The sequence below is a fragment of the Ovis aries genome, chromosome 7 (genome assembly GCF_016772045.2).
Source record: "Ovis aries strain OAR_USU_Benz2616 breed Rambouillet chromosome 7, ARS-UI_Ramb_v3.0, whole genome shotgun sequence".
In the NCBI taxonomy this organism is placed as follows: Eukaryota; Metazoa; Chordata; class Mammalia; order Artiodactyla; family Bovidae; genus Ovis; species Ovis aries.
Window position 1 is genome coordinate 16,027,878 of NC_056060.1, and position 13,318 is coordinate 16,041,195.

Consider the following 13,318-nt stretch of genomic DNA (forward strand, 5'->3'; position numbering starts at 1 on the left):
AGTCATGTGTCCTCCTCTGGATTCTTCTAACAGCTTTTTTCTGAACCACTCATTGACACTCAAAGTGTGGAACTGTGTGTGGAAGCCATTTTTCTTTCCATGCACAAGGTATATAGATATAAGGAGGTGCCAATATGCAGCAGTTTTTAAACGAGGAAAGAGTATCCAAAAAAAAAAAAAAACCCAAAAACCAAACAGAAGAGTAGCTAAAGAATCAGGAGAAAGTAGTTAGGCAAGTAACCAAGGAGGAGATGGCTGGCATCGTCAAAGGCTGCAGAGTGGTCTTTGGGAAAGATGCCCCAAAATAGAAAGAGAAATGAAGTCCTTTGTGACCACTGAAAGATCAGCCCATTGTGTGGGTGTAAACAGCACTGTAGTAGGGAAAATAAGAGATGAAAAGTAAAGACAGCAAATTCAATTTAGAGTTATCTGAAAAGGTGGAGGATGTTGGGTTGTTTTGTTTTGTGCAAGGGATGGAACAAATGTGTCTGTGGGGAAAAAAAGAGCTAGATTAGAGGGGAACAGTGATATCAGGGGAAGGATAGTTTGATTAATCAAAATCTGGGAATGGTGGCCATCCAGGGCACAGGTTCAGGGATTAACCTTGATGAAGAGAAAGGACTTGTTCTGGTAAAGGGAATGAGTGCAGACTATAGGACAGACATCCTAATCAAGAGACTGGACTTAAGCGTGAAGAAATGGGCTGTCACTGTAGAGGAAAGGCTAGGAAAGCCTGAATTTTCTGGAGCAGGTCTAAGATTTCTTTCATAGTTGGTCACCATATCTGTGGATTCAATCAGTTATATTCAGGGAAAAAATTTCAGAAAAGTTCTAAAAAGTTGCAGCAGTAACTATTTACATAGTATTTACATTGTATTATAAGTAATCTAGAAACAATTTAAAGTATATAGGCGATAGGTTATATGCAAATACTACAGTCATTTTTACACAAAGGACTTGAGTGTCCACTATTTTAGTAGCTGCAAGTATCCTGGAACAAGTAACTCGGGATATTGAGAGACGACTTTATTTAAATATCATATTCTTCAGTCTTTCTTTCTACATTTACTCAGTGCCCCGAGTGTGCCAGACACTGGTGTTCACAGAGACACAACTTTTCATGTAATTTTGGAATGTTATAACGATGACTCAGTGAGATTTACTTTTTACTCTTCTAGAAGGCTTTCAGTATAAATAAACACCAGTCGGAAGGGAGTCTTTCGTCAGATCAGACGACCCGAGTAGGGGTTGAGAAAACACGGGCATCTCAACAATGGCGCCCTGTTAGAGGTGGAAAGGGAGGGGAGGCCCAGAGAGGGGGAAAAACAGGTTTAGACCTGGGTAACCCGAGGAGGGTGCGCCTTCAACCAGGAAGAACTGTGCCTCTTAAGCACTTCAGGCCGCGGTGTAACCAAGGGTAATAGCGCTTCAGCTCACGGCAATGTGAAAACCACCTTCTTCCCTAACCAGATGTATCTACGGAGCCTGACTAGGACTAGACAGAAGCCAAGATTCTTCATTCAGGGTTCCTTCCCAAGAACTTCCTCTGCCCCTGACTACTTAAAGGTCACTGCTCTTACCCCTAGTTTATTGATACGGGGCGGGGGAGAAGAAGCGGTGGGAGAATCACCTTTCCTATTTTGCGATTGGTAGTACTAGGCTCCAAGTCCCGCCTCCCACGCTGCCGCCAACAGGCTCTCAGAGTTGTCACTCGATTCACTGCGGCCGCCCCTCGCCGTGGCCCCGCCCCTCTCTGTGGCTGGGATCTCGCGGGAAGAGCGGCGGGTACGGCTGTGGCTCTGTCTCCAGGCTGCGCGCGGAGCGGGAGGGATCTCCTCACACAGGCGCTTCCTCGCGGAGGGTTTGGAGCTGCGGCAGACGCAGGCCTGGGCCGCCCCTTCTCTGCCGCCTCCTTCTCTTCCTCAGGGTTCCCCGGTCCGCTTGCCCTACGACGCTGCCCAGGTGAGGAAGCCCGGAGCGCGTCTCCGCTGAGGAGCGGTCGGGGAGCCGGGACACGGAGCAATCGGGGCAGGCGGGCTCCTGACGGGGGCGGCTCCGCGGCGCTGCCTGGTGTGCGCGAGGCTTGGCGGGGTTCGGAGTGAGGAGGGCGAGGACGCGGTGGGGTGGGATCCGGGTGCGGACGCCCAAGGGCGGTGTAGCGGGTGCCAGGGCTTCTCCGGGTGAGGAGGCGGTTTACTGGGGGTCTGGGGTCTCTTCCGGCTTGGGGTTCGGATGGGTGGCAGCAGCGGTTCGGGTCCCGGGTCTTTGGGGTTGAAGGAGATTTACCGGGATCCTTCCGTTCCTTGAAGTGGTATAGCGGGGTTCCGGGACAAGGGGTCGTTTTATCACGGTCTCACGCTCTTTTAGGGGCAGAGGATTCAGTTTTAGCAAGGTCCTAGGTCTCTGAAGGGGCCGATGTACGGGGTCTTGGGGGTACTTTGAGCAGGAGTGGGCTTCTTTTTTCACATTCCTGGGATAAAGAAGCAGTGTATTGGGGTTCTGTCTGTTTATCAGGGTCTTCGGGCGGGAGGGCGATGTATCTGCGTCCTGCAGGGGCCGGGACCGCCTTGGTGGACTGCTGGGGGCGGAAGGGTTTACGACGGAGACCAGCGTCTTTATTGGGGTTTCTAGTTTGCCCAGAGGGGAGCGGTAACTTGGCATGGCCCCCAGTTTTTTCGGGGGCGACAGGGCGAGTGAGCGGGTCCCCGGGAGATCTCGAAGGGAGGGCGCGGCTCTGCAGGCGCTGGATCGGCTCGTGGCGGGAAGGGAACTCTGGTGACATCTCGAGTTCGCAGTCTGTGGCTGGTCAGCATCCTGGAACAGATCTCTTTCTAAATGAGATTTACTCAATGCTTAGTTGAAGGATTGATCCGTGTTGTTGCCTAGTTGGAGAAATAGTGCGACTGTTCTGCAGTTTTCTTCTCTCTGCCCCAGGATCCCTGTGGCGGCGTGCTGATTTCTCTCCTCTGGGAACCAGAGTGGCAGACAGCACCTTAAGTGGGCATGTAGACATGTAGGTTCTTAAGGAGGCGAATGTTCTCCGGGTGAGCGTGGAAGCCACTGAGGATAGGGAAGGCTGTGCGGTTTTCCTTTCCTATGTTAGGGTCTACTTTGCTGATCCTGCGTTATTAAGTCTGTCCTGAAGTCCTGCCCGAGTGTTAGGCAGTCAAGTATGCTGGAAAGTGTGCTCTGGCTTCTCTCTGTCGTTTGAAAAGCATTTGTGTAGAGGAATCAGTTCAAGTTCAGCCTCCAAGTAACGCCTTGGAATTCGAAGTTCCAAAGCTAGAGCTCTGCAGATCCGTGGTTTGAGACCTGTAAGGATGGCTAACGGAACTCTTTTAAAGAATCCTGCTTAACAGTTTTATTGTATACAGTTAGTCTTGACTCATATGCAGAGTCCTTGGTAACTAGCCCAAACTTAGATGGAATTCAAATAAAATGACCTGTATACATGCATATGCTCTTTTTTTTTCTTTAAATGTTTAAGTCAGAAAGTCTATGTTTTTGCTTGACAGTTCCCCTGGTTAGATAGCTCCTTTATCATAGAGGCCTGTAAATCAAGTCTGATGTGGCTTGATTTGATGGAACCTGTACTTATAGTAATTCTGTAATTTGGGATAAACAGACAAATTTGAGTATATGGCAAGGCAGAAAATTTTGCCTGCTTTAATCTTTTTTTTTTTTTTTGAGTGACAGTTTTGTTTTAATATTTCTTTTGACCTTAGAACCAGAAACATTAGTGATAATATGTTTAATTCTTGACTTTTATAATCATTTTAAAAAACGAGGGCGCTTCCCTGGTGGTCCAGTGGTTAAGAATCCACCTGCCAATGCAAGGGACATAGGTTCCATCCTGGAAGACCTGCAGCTCAGCCCATGCGCCACGGCTGCTGAGTCCACTCTCCTAGAGCCTGTGCCGCGCAACAAGAGAAGCCAGTGCCGTGGGAAGCCCTCGCGCCACAGTGAAGACTAGCCCCTGCGCGCCGTGACTAGAGAAAGCACTGGTACAGCAGTGAAGACCCAGTGCAGCCATAAATAAATTTTAAAATTAAAGAAAAAAACAGGGAATTCTATATAGCAATATATAACTCTGAAAAGTTTAAGTGTTTTGGGGTTTTAGTTTGGCTTTTGTTTTGGTTGTAAATTAAACCAAAATGCCTGTTTGACTTTTATAACTATCAAAACTGATCAGTTGAGCAGATGTTTGATTGGAATCACAGCCAAAAAAACCCTAAGCAGACCTTTGTTTCCCCATTATTTTTGAAAGCCAATGATAAGTGGATATCAGTAACTTTTAAAAAAAGCCGCTTTCATAATTTCTAAGTAAACATGATGATCAGTCAACAAGTATTTGATTATCTACTAGGTGTCACAGCATGGTGTGTACCTCCATGTACAGTGATTACAGCTCTCATAAACCTGTATCAAGAGAGACAACAAATACATAAAATAATTGAGATGCTGATAAGAGAGAAATAAACAGGATAGTTTTGGGGTTCAGCTCACTTAAAAAACATTAACCCCTGATAATATAACTGGTATTAGCATCTTCTGTTATATAAGCATACAACCTGTAAGGATAAACATCAAACTTAAAAGTGTTTGGGGAATTCTTTAGGAGAGAGTTGCAATGACATGGAAAGTAGTTATTAATTATATGTGCTGTGCTGTACTTAGTCACTCAGTCTTGTCCGACTCTTTGGAACACCATGGACCATAGTCCACCAGGCTCCTCTGTCCATGGGGATTCTCCAGGCAAGCATACTGGAGTGGGTTGCCATGCTTTCCTCTAGGGAATCTTCCCAACCCAGGTATCAAACCCAAGTCTCCTAAATTGCAGGTGGATTCCTTACTGGAATTATATGCTTTTATACTATTTGAATTTTTTTCAATGAGCAGACATTACTTAGGTGTTAATTAGAGAAGTCTGGAAATAAAAACATTTTGGTCACTGTGCAAATTTGTGAAATGTCGCACAGGCTTTTTGTCACTGTTGCCACTTCTGTGTGTACTAGTGAAGGAAAAATGTATTACAGTTATCTAAAATTATAGGAATGGGATGGGGAGGGGAACACAACAGAATAAGAAAAAAGACTAAAGCCCAAATAAAATGTGAAAACATGTTAAAGATGTTGGATCTTTAATTGTATGAAGATAAATTAATCTTTGGCCTTTATTTTAAATTTCTTTTCTTTCTAAAAAGACTTCTTAAAAGTCTTTTTTTAGACTCTTGAGAAGAATAAGTTGTATTTTTGTGGTGCCCCCTCCTGCTGTGGTGGGGCAGCAGGTCTTTTATTGTGGCACAGATTTCAGGATCGGATTTTTTTTTGGTCAAACATATGGACATCTAATAGATATGTTTTCTTGTGAGGGATATGAAGCATAAAAATAGTTTCATATATAATTCATTATTACACTGATAAAAAATGATAATACCAGAATGTCTTTTGAATTATCATTCAAAATTCTTAAGTCATATATGAGACATACTAAGCCAGTTTCTAGAAAGGAAATCATAAGACATGAAATTCTGATCTAACTGTGCTACTAACCATATGATCTTGAATAATTCCTTAGTCTTTCAGGGCCTCAGTTTCCATACATATAAAATGAAAGAAAGAGCAGTCCCTGTCAGTAATCAATATAAACTCTAATGCCAGGGTTTATATTCCATGGTTTTTATATTGCAGATCTACAATATTATATATACAAAAAACGATAGATGCTATAAGAGTTGCTAGTTCTTAGGGTACAACTAGTTCCATGTAATTTTTATTTATCATACCTAATTTTAGGCCTCTCCTTTTTTAAGATATATAGGAACTATTTAATTCAAGAATATACATTCATGAAGGTAAATGACTTTCTTTTGATAATTTAGCTTTATCTGTTAAAGCTAAATTTTATCTATTATTTTTCTTTCTGATCCCTGGTTTTGTAATGGAGTATCTAAATGATAATGTAATGTTCTTATTTAATTCTGTGTATAGAATGAGGTCTCTAGTGGTTGACCCCCTTTACACTACTGCCAAGGTAATTTTTCTAAAATGCAAATATGTTCAGTGCTTTTTTCTTAAAACATACTTCTCCCTTAACTACAGTATTTAGTTCTATGGTTACAAAACCCTTCATCATCTGGCTCGTCTCCTGTATTACTACCATCATACATCTCAAGCTCCAGCTGTACTAATACCGTCAATTTACTGAAGGAGCCATACTGTTTGCTAGCTCAGAACCTTCTTATATATTCTCCCTCCTACTCAGAATGCCTTTCCTTCTCCTATCTTGCTGACAGTCTACCTATTTTTCAAGATATAACTTAAGTGCTATCTGCTTTTTGAGTCTTCTGTGTGCTCTGGTCCTCCCTCTTCCAGCCCCACTGAGTTATTTACTATGTCGTGTTCATTCTTTCCTTTTGTTTATTAGTTTGCTGTAATTATGGATGTGTCTCTCTTCCAGGACTCAAAAGCAGATGTATATTTGTCTTATTGGGGCTTCCCAGGTAGCACAGTGGTAAAGAATCCACCTGCCAATACAGAAGACACAAGAAACATGGGTTCAATCCCTGGGTCAGAAAGATCCCCTAGAGTAGGAAATGGCAAACTGTTCCAGTATTCTTGCCTGGAAAATTCCATGGACAGAGGAGCCTGGTGGGCTACAGTTCATGGGGTCACAAAGAGTTGGACACGATTGAGCATGCATGCACGCACGAACGCACGCACGCTCATTACTTATTGAATATCTATTGCTTATTTTACACAATTGGCTTTTCCCATTACAGACTTGAACTCTCAGTGCCAAGCTTAGTATCTTCCAAATGTATGAATTAATTGCATATCTCAGTCTTGCCCTAGTTTTCTAAAACATTGGGCTTTCTAAATGATCTTGTTCTCTTGCCCCTATGACTGCAAACTGATATTAGGTCTATAGTACTTAACCTCATCTTTAAGAAGAGAGATTACCAGCACTGTAGGAGTTAGGTGTTAACTGTTAAACTTGCAGAAAAGTCACACAGAATTTTGAGGCAAACACTAATCACAGTATCTAAAATTGCTAGGAAAGTTGTGAACTGGTTTCAGTATTTCAGATCTTGTACATCAGTGATTTGGTGGATATTTTACCATTTCTGCTTTCTGTACAGGAAATGATTTTGCTGATGTATATGGGTTTTTATATTGGTTTAATAGTTTCTTTATATACATTGGGCTTCCTGGATAGCTCAAATGGTAAACAATCTGCCTGCAATGCTGGAGACCAGGATTCAATCCCTTGAAGGAGGGGATGGCAACCCACTCCAGTATTCTTGCCTGGAGAATCCCATGGACATAGGAGTCTGGCAGGCTGCAGTCCATGGTGTTGCACAGAGTCAGACATGACTGAGTGATTAACACTTTCTCACTTTCACTTTATATACATTACCTTTCATTCTCAAAACAAATCCTAAAAATTTAGTTAATTTTCTCGAGAAGTTAAGAAGCAGGCTATAGCCAGGTCTGTCTAAATCCAGATTCTGTGCCTTTTAGAAATACTACATTGATTCATGTTGATACTTGGCAGAAAACAACAAAACTTTGTAAAGCAATTGTCCTTCAAACTAAAAAAAAAAATACTACATTGCTTTCTGTATATGAATTCTTAGTGTATTTATAACTGTTAATAGATATTTTACTCATTTTATAAATTGAAGAAGTAGATTGTAAGGTTTTTCCATTCAGCTTTTTTGGAAAAGCTGAAGTAGAACATTTGAAATTGATTGGAGTTTAGACACCACTTAATCCAGCTTCTAGAGTTAACATATGAGGGAACGGACATACGCAAAAATAGTTAAATGACTTGCTCAAGATCACGCAGCTTTGTACTTGGTTAAGATTTGTTATTGTTATTAAGCTTGTTATGACCATTGGTGTTGTAAAACAATTATTTGAAAGAAAAGCAAGTGCCTGATTCTCACCCCACTCCTCCCCCACCCCCCAACTCCCAAGGCCAAGGAAAAAAGCCTAGAGTGGCTTTCAGAAAAATGATGATGAGGATCTCAGAGTCTTAAGGACATGGCTCAGAGAAAATCCTGACTTTGGATCATGACACATGGAGACATCTCATTGCCTCTTCCCTCACATAGTTCCCTAGACTTGGTTTCTTTCCTTCCTCTTTTTTCTTTTCAAAAATATATTCACAGCTTACTGATCTCCCTGATGAAGTTATTAGCAGCAGCCTAATAACCAGTAACTGTTTACATGCCAACCATGTAACTAATAGGGATACAAAAAAGCATAAAATCTAGTCAGTGCCTTGAAGAGGCTTAGTTTGTTGGGAGTGGGAAGCAGTAAGTATTTAACTGCAATGCAGTATATAAAGATGCAACTCCAGGAGCTCAGAAGAAGGTAAATGTGGACTGGGCTAGTGGTTGTAGAAATTTCTGTGTAGAAAAGATTTGGCTTAAGTTAGTGTTTAGATGAAGAGTTGGAGGGAAAGACTAAGGAAAGGAATATCTGGCTGTGTGTGAGTGTGTATATAATTTTTTTTTTTTTTAATGTAACCCATGTTCACGTCCCTTCAGCTGCAGTGGCCTCCTTGTTTCAGAAGGCCTGGAACATTCTCTTCCAGATATCTGTATATCTCCCTCCCTTCCTTCCTTCAGGTCTGAATTAAGGTATCACCCCTTTTGTAAAAGTCTGCCTTGTTAAAATTACAGCACCCCTCCCATGCATACCCTTCTATGCCTTTTCCTTGCTTTGTGTCTTTTTTTGTGCTTTTCTGCAGTCCCACATACTTTGTGTTTTTATTGTCTTTCTACTATATATCCCCTAATATTACATAAGATCCATGAGGGCAGGGATTTTCACCCATTTTATTTAGTGCTATATCCCCAGCACCCAGAATATTACCTCTTACAAAGTAGCTGCTCATGTATTTGTTAAATGAATACAACAAATGAATACAAACTTTCAAGCAGTAAGATTGTTTGATCTAACCTCTCTCTTTCTTGCTGGCTGGCATGGAGCAAGAGGAACTTTCTTTTCCATTACAAAAATTTTTTTCCCTAATACTTAAATTGTATACAGTATAGAAATCATGACATAAGAACTTCCACATATGTCATTGTGTAATCACCAAGAACCAAGTATAGAATACTTCTATGACCTTAGCAGTTTTTCTTATTCCTCCTAGTCAGTACTTCCCAAAGGTAACCACTATTCTGACTTCAGTCACAATAGATTAGTTTTGCTTTTCTTGACTGAAGCGACTTAGCAGCAGCAGCAGCAAACTTCATATAAATGGAACCAAATCATTTTTTAATTTAGCAGGACTTCATTCTTTTTCATTGCTGTGTAGCATTCTATTGTATGAGTATATATATATATATGTGTGTGTGTGTATATGTATATATATAGTTGTTGTTGTTATTGTACTGTTTATAGACATTTGGGCTGTTTTCAGGTTTTAACTTCTAGGAACAAAGCTTCTAAGAACAATTTTGTACCTATCTTTTTGTGGACATAAAGTTTCATTTCTTGTCTAAAAAAGTTAACCTCATCTGTGTGTGTGTGTGTGTGTGTGTGTGTGTTTGTGTTGTGTATAGTGCTGTTGTTAAATAGTCACTAAGCTGTGTCCAGCTCTTTTTTTCCCGCCTAATTTTATAGGTTTCTAGGGACTCATTTTAAATACTTGGAGAAATGCAAAACACAAAATCTAATGCTTCAGCACAAATAGAAGCTTAACTAACATTATGATACACATTCTTCCTCATTCCATGAATATATTGATTCATTTGTATACTGTTTATCCTCCTATCATGAATTTATTTAATAAAAATTTTCCTACTTTGTTAACATTGCTTCAAAACTGAATTTTTAATAGCAGCATAAAATTCTGTTGAATGAATGTGTAATGATTTAACCATCCCCAATTATTGAATATTTTTTTCCTCTTTGGAGAACACTGAAGAAAATCTTTGTGCATAAATGTTTCTCCATACTTGATTATTTTCTTAGGATAAGAATAAAAATGTTTAGTCAAAAGCTAAGACCTTAAAAAAATTAAACATTGCCATATTATTTTCTAGAAAGATTATCCCAGTTTACATACCAGTATCAGTATTACTCTTAAAAACCTTTTCTAGGGAATTCCCTGGCAGTCTAGTGGTTAGGACTCAATGTTTCCACTGTAGAGGGCATGATTTCAGTCCCTGGTCAGGAAACCAAGATCCCTCATGCTGTGTAGTGTGGCCCCCAAAATAAATAAATTAAAAAATTTTTGAATCCAAATTTAATAAGCAAAAATGATCTGACTTTGTATTTCTTTGATTATAATTGAAGAGCATTGCAAAATTTTTTTTAAGTTACCCATTAAATGAAAAGATTTTTAAAAGAAAACCACATGCATTATTTTATAAGGTAAAATATTTTAACTAGAATTAATGTTTTATTGTAGTTGTTTCTGTTAATAGATAAATTAATTTCTTGAATAGTTATTTTAAAAACTTACAAAATTCAAGGACCCAAACAGTTGCCCCAGAGACAACTACTGTTACCACTTTTTTATAGGTACTTCCAAGGTATTGTAAATCAAGTGTGTGTGTGCCAAAACATTAAACAAATTATGGAGAACATTCATTAAAATACTGTCTAGTTCAGATGTGGTATTGTGTACTAAATTGTGTACTAAAAATTAGAAAGGGTCTAAAAATGATTAGTATCTGGCTACTGGCCCAGAAGGAAGAAAAGCAGGGTCTGGCAGCATTTGGCTCTAATTTTCTATAAGACAAGTGGCCTTAGCTCTTTTTATTATTGGATCAATTCTTTGACAATAGCACTTCTGTTTATAGTACTGATTCTGTAGTACTATTCCAAAAAGGAAAGCCAAGTTTTTGAAAATTAGATAGTTGATGCCTGAAAGAAACTCTTCAAAGTACAAAAGCTGTTTTGAGATACTTAGGGGCAAGATACTTTGTCCTTAGGTATTTTAGGATTTCTTTGGCAAGTACCGTTTTAGAAGAATTTTCATGATTTTGTTGCTTAACAGTGAAAGTTTGAGCTTGAATAGTTATAAATGAAATTCATCATTTCCCTGAATTCTTATTTCCTAATTCGAAAACCAATCAGCCATGATACATATTTTAAAATATACTTTTGAAAGATTTCTGTGCTAATAGTTTAAGTACTAATTTGTCTCATACAGTCAAAAATCTTTTTGAGCTTGACTTGGAGGCCGCTGCTAAATAAGTGATTTGAGCAATAAGAATCAGAAGGTTTAATTGGTTGTACAGAACTTTAGAGCTTTAGGGAAAGGATAATTGCTTTGGGGAGAGATTTTTTTTTTAAGCCCTTGTTTCTAAAAATAAAATTAGAAATATCTAAAAAAAAAAAAATGTTTACTGAATACTAACTCTTTGGGGCCCAAGATAAGTTAGGGGTATTATGAGAGTTTCTATTTGCTGGAATTCATGTCTCCTATTTCAGATTAATTATAAGGCTGTAAAGGCTGCTAAAGAATTTGCACCTACTAGTGGTTGGTAATATTTGAGTGGTTTTAAGCAAACCTTCCCTTGTGGCTTAGCTGGTAAAGAATCCGCCTGCAACAGGGGAGACCTGGGTTTGATCCCTGGGTTGGGAAGATCCTCTGAAGAAGGGAAAGGCTACCCAGCCCAGATTCAAAAAGCTCAAAAAGCTTCTGGCCTGGAGAATTCCATGGACTGTATAGTCCATGGGGTCGCAAAGAGTCAGACACAACTGAGTGACTTTCACTTCATTTTAAGAAAACCAGAGGCAGGAAAAGATCTTCTTGATTTAAAAAAATTTAATTTTGAAATAGTTATATATCTGTATATATATTACAGAATATAGAGAATTGCATAGTATAAAGAATTCCTATATACCTTTCACCCAGCTTTCTCCTAATGTTAACATCTTGTGTAACCATGGCAGATTTATTAAAAATAAGGAATTAATCCTGATTTTTAAAAAGAATACAACAAACTTTTTTTAACACCTGTTATAATAGAGTGTTTTAGCTGCTGATACACAGTGTTGGAAAAGAAGTGAATGTTGTGGGCAATAATAATAAACTGATGATCTTAGTGTCATTCCTGAATAAATTATCAGATTATTGAACATATATATTTTGGTATATAATATTTTATATATTTTGGTTTATTTTGGTATATATTTAGAAGACACTAATCACTGGGAGCCAGCTTGGGGTCACAGAGGACGAGTCATGCCACACTAGCCTCACTTGTGGCGCTAGTGGTAGAGAGTCCACCTGCCAATGCAGGAGACATAAGAGACATGGTTTCGATACCTGGGTCGGAAGGATCCCCTGGAGGAGGGCATAGCAACCCAATCCAATATTCTTGCCTGGAGAATCCCATGGACTGTGGGCTACAGTCCATGCGGTCACAAAGAATCAGACACAACTGAAGTGACTTAGCACCCACGTAAACTGGTAGGTACATCAGGAGATGCTCTGGCCATAATATATTTAGAATTATAGCTACGTTTGTTGGATTTTAAATTTTGTTCAGGGTAGGCTTAAACACCTTATGTAGTTTGCCTCATTTAGCCCTGTTTTACAAATGAGGAAAAGGACCCCAAAAGTTATACAGATAGCATTTGATAGCCTTTTATCATATTTTTGTATGATGGCTCAGATTATCAGCTTCTCATAGCAAAATTCAGGCTTAGACTAAAGAAAGCGGCGAAAACCCCTAGGCCAGCCAGGTATGACTTAGGTCAAATCTCCTATGAATATACAGGGATTAGATCTAGTAAACAGTGTGCCTAAAGAACTATGGATGGAGGTCTGTAATATTGTACAGGAGGGAGCGAACAAAACCATCCCAAAGAAAAAGAAAAACAGGACGGCAAAGTAGTTATCTGAGGAGGCTTTACAAATAAGCTGAAGAAAGAAGAGAAGCAAAAAGCAGAGGAGAAAGGGAAAGGTACATCCAACTAAACTCAGAGATCCAAAGAAGTAGCCAGGAAAGACAAGAAGGCCTTTTGCAATGAATAGTGCATAAAAATAGAGGAAAACAACAGAAGTGGAAAGACTAGGGATCTCTTCAGGAAAATTGGAAGTATCAAGGGAACATTTTGCCCATAGATGGATACAATGAACGAGAGGGACAGTAGAGACTTCATAGATGCAGAAGAGATCAAGAAGAGATGGAAAGAATACATAGAAGAACTGTGCAAAAAAGATCTTAATGAATCAGATAACTACGATGGTGTGGTCTGTCATCCAGAGCCAGACATTCTGGAGTGTGAAGTGTTGTGGGCCTTAGGAAGCACTGCTGCCAATAAAGCTAGTGGATGCAATG

General features: G+C 39.7%; 1 protein-coding gene across 2 annotated transcripts in view; it reads left to right on the plus strand.

Moving 5' to 3' along the window:
• The first annotated feature begins 1,801 nt into the window (after nt 1-1,801).
• Nucleotides 1,802-13,318, plus strand: part of GLCE (glucuronic acid epimerase) — a 116,727-nt gene continuing 105,210 nt past the window's right edge. For both annotated transcript variants that reach the window (XM_004010269.6, XM_042252102.2), the window contains exon 1: nt 1,802-1,962. The gene's annotated coding sequence lies outside the window, so the exon portion shown is untranslated. The remainder of the gene's footprint in view (nt 1,963-13,318) is intronic.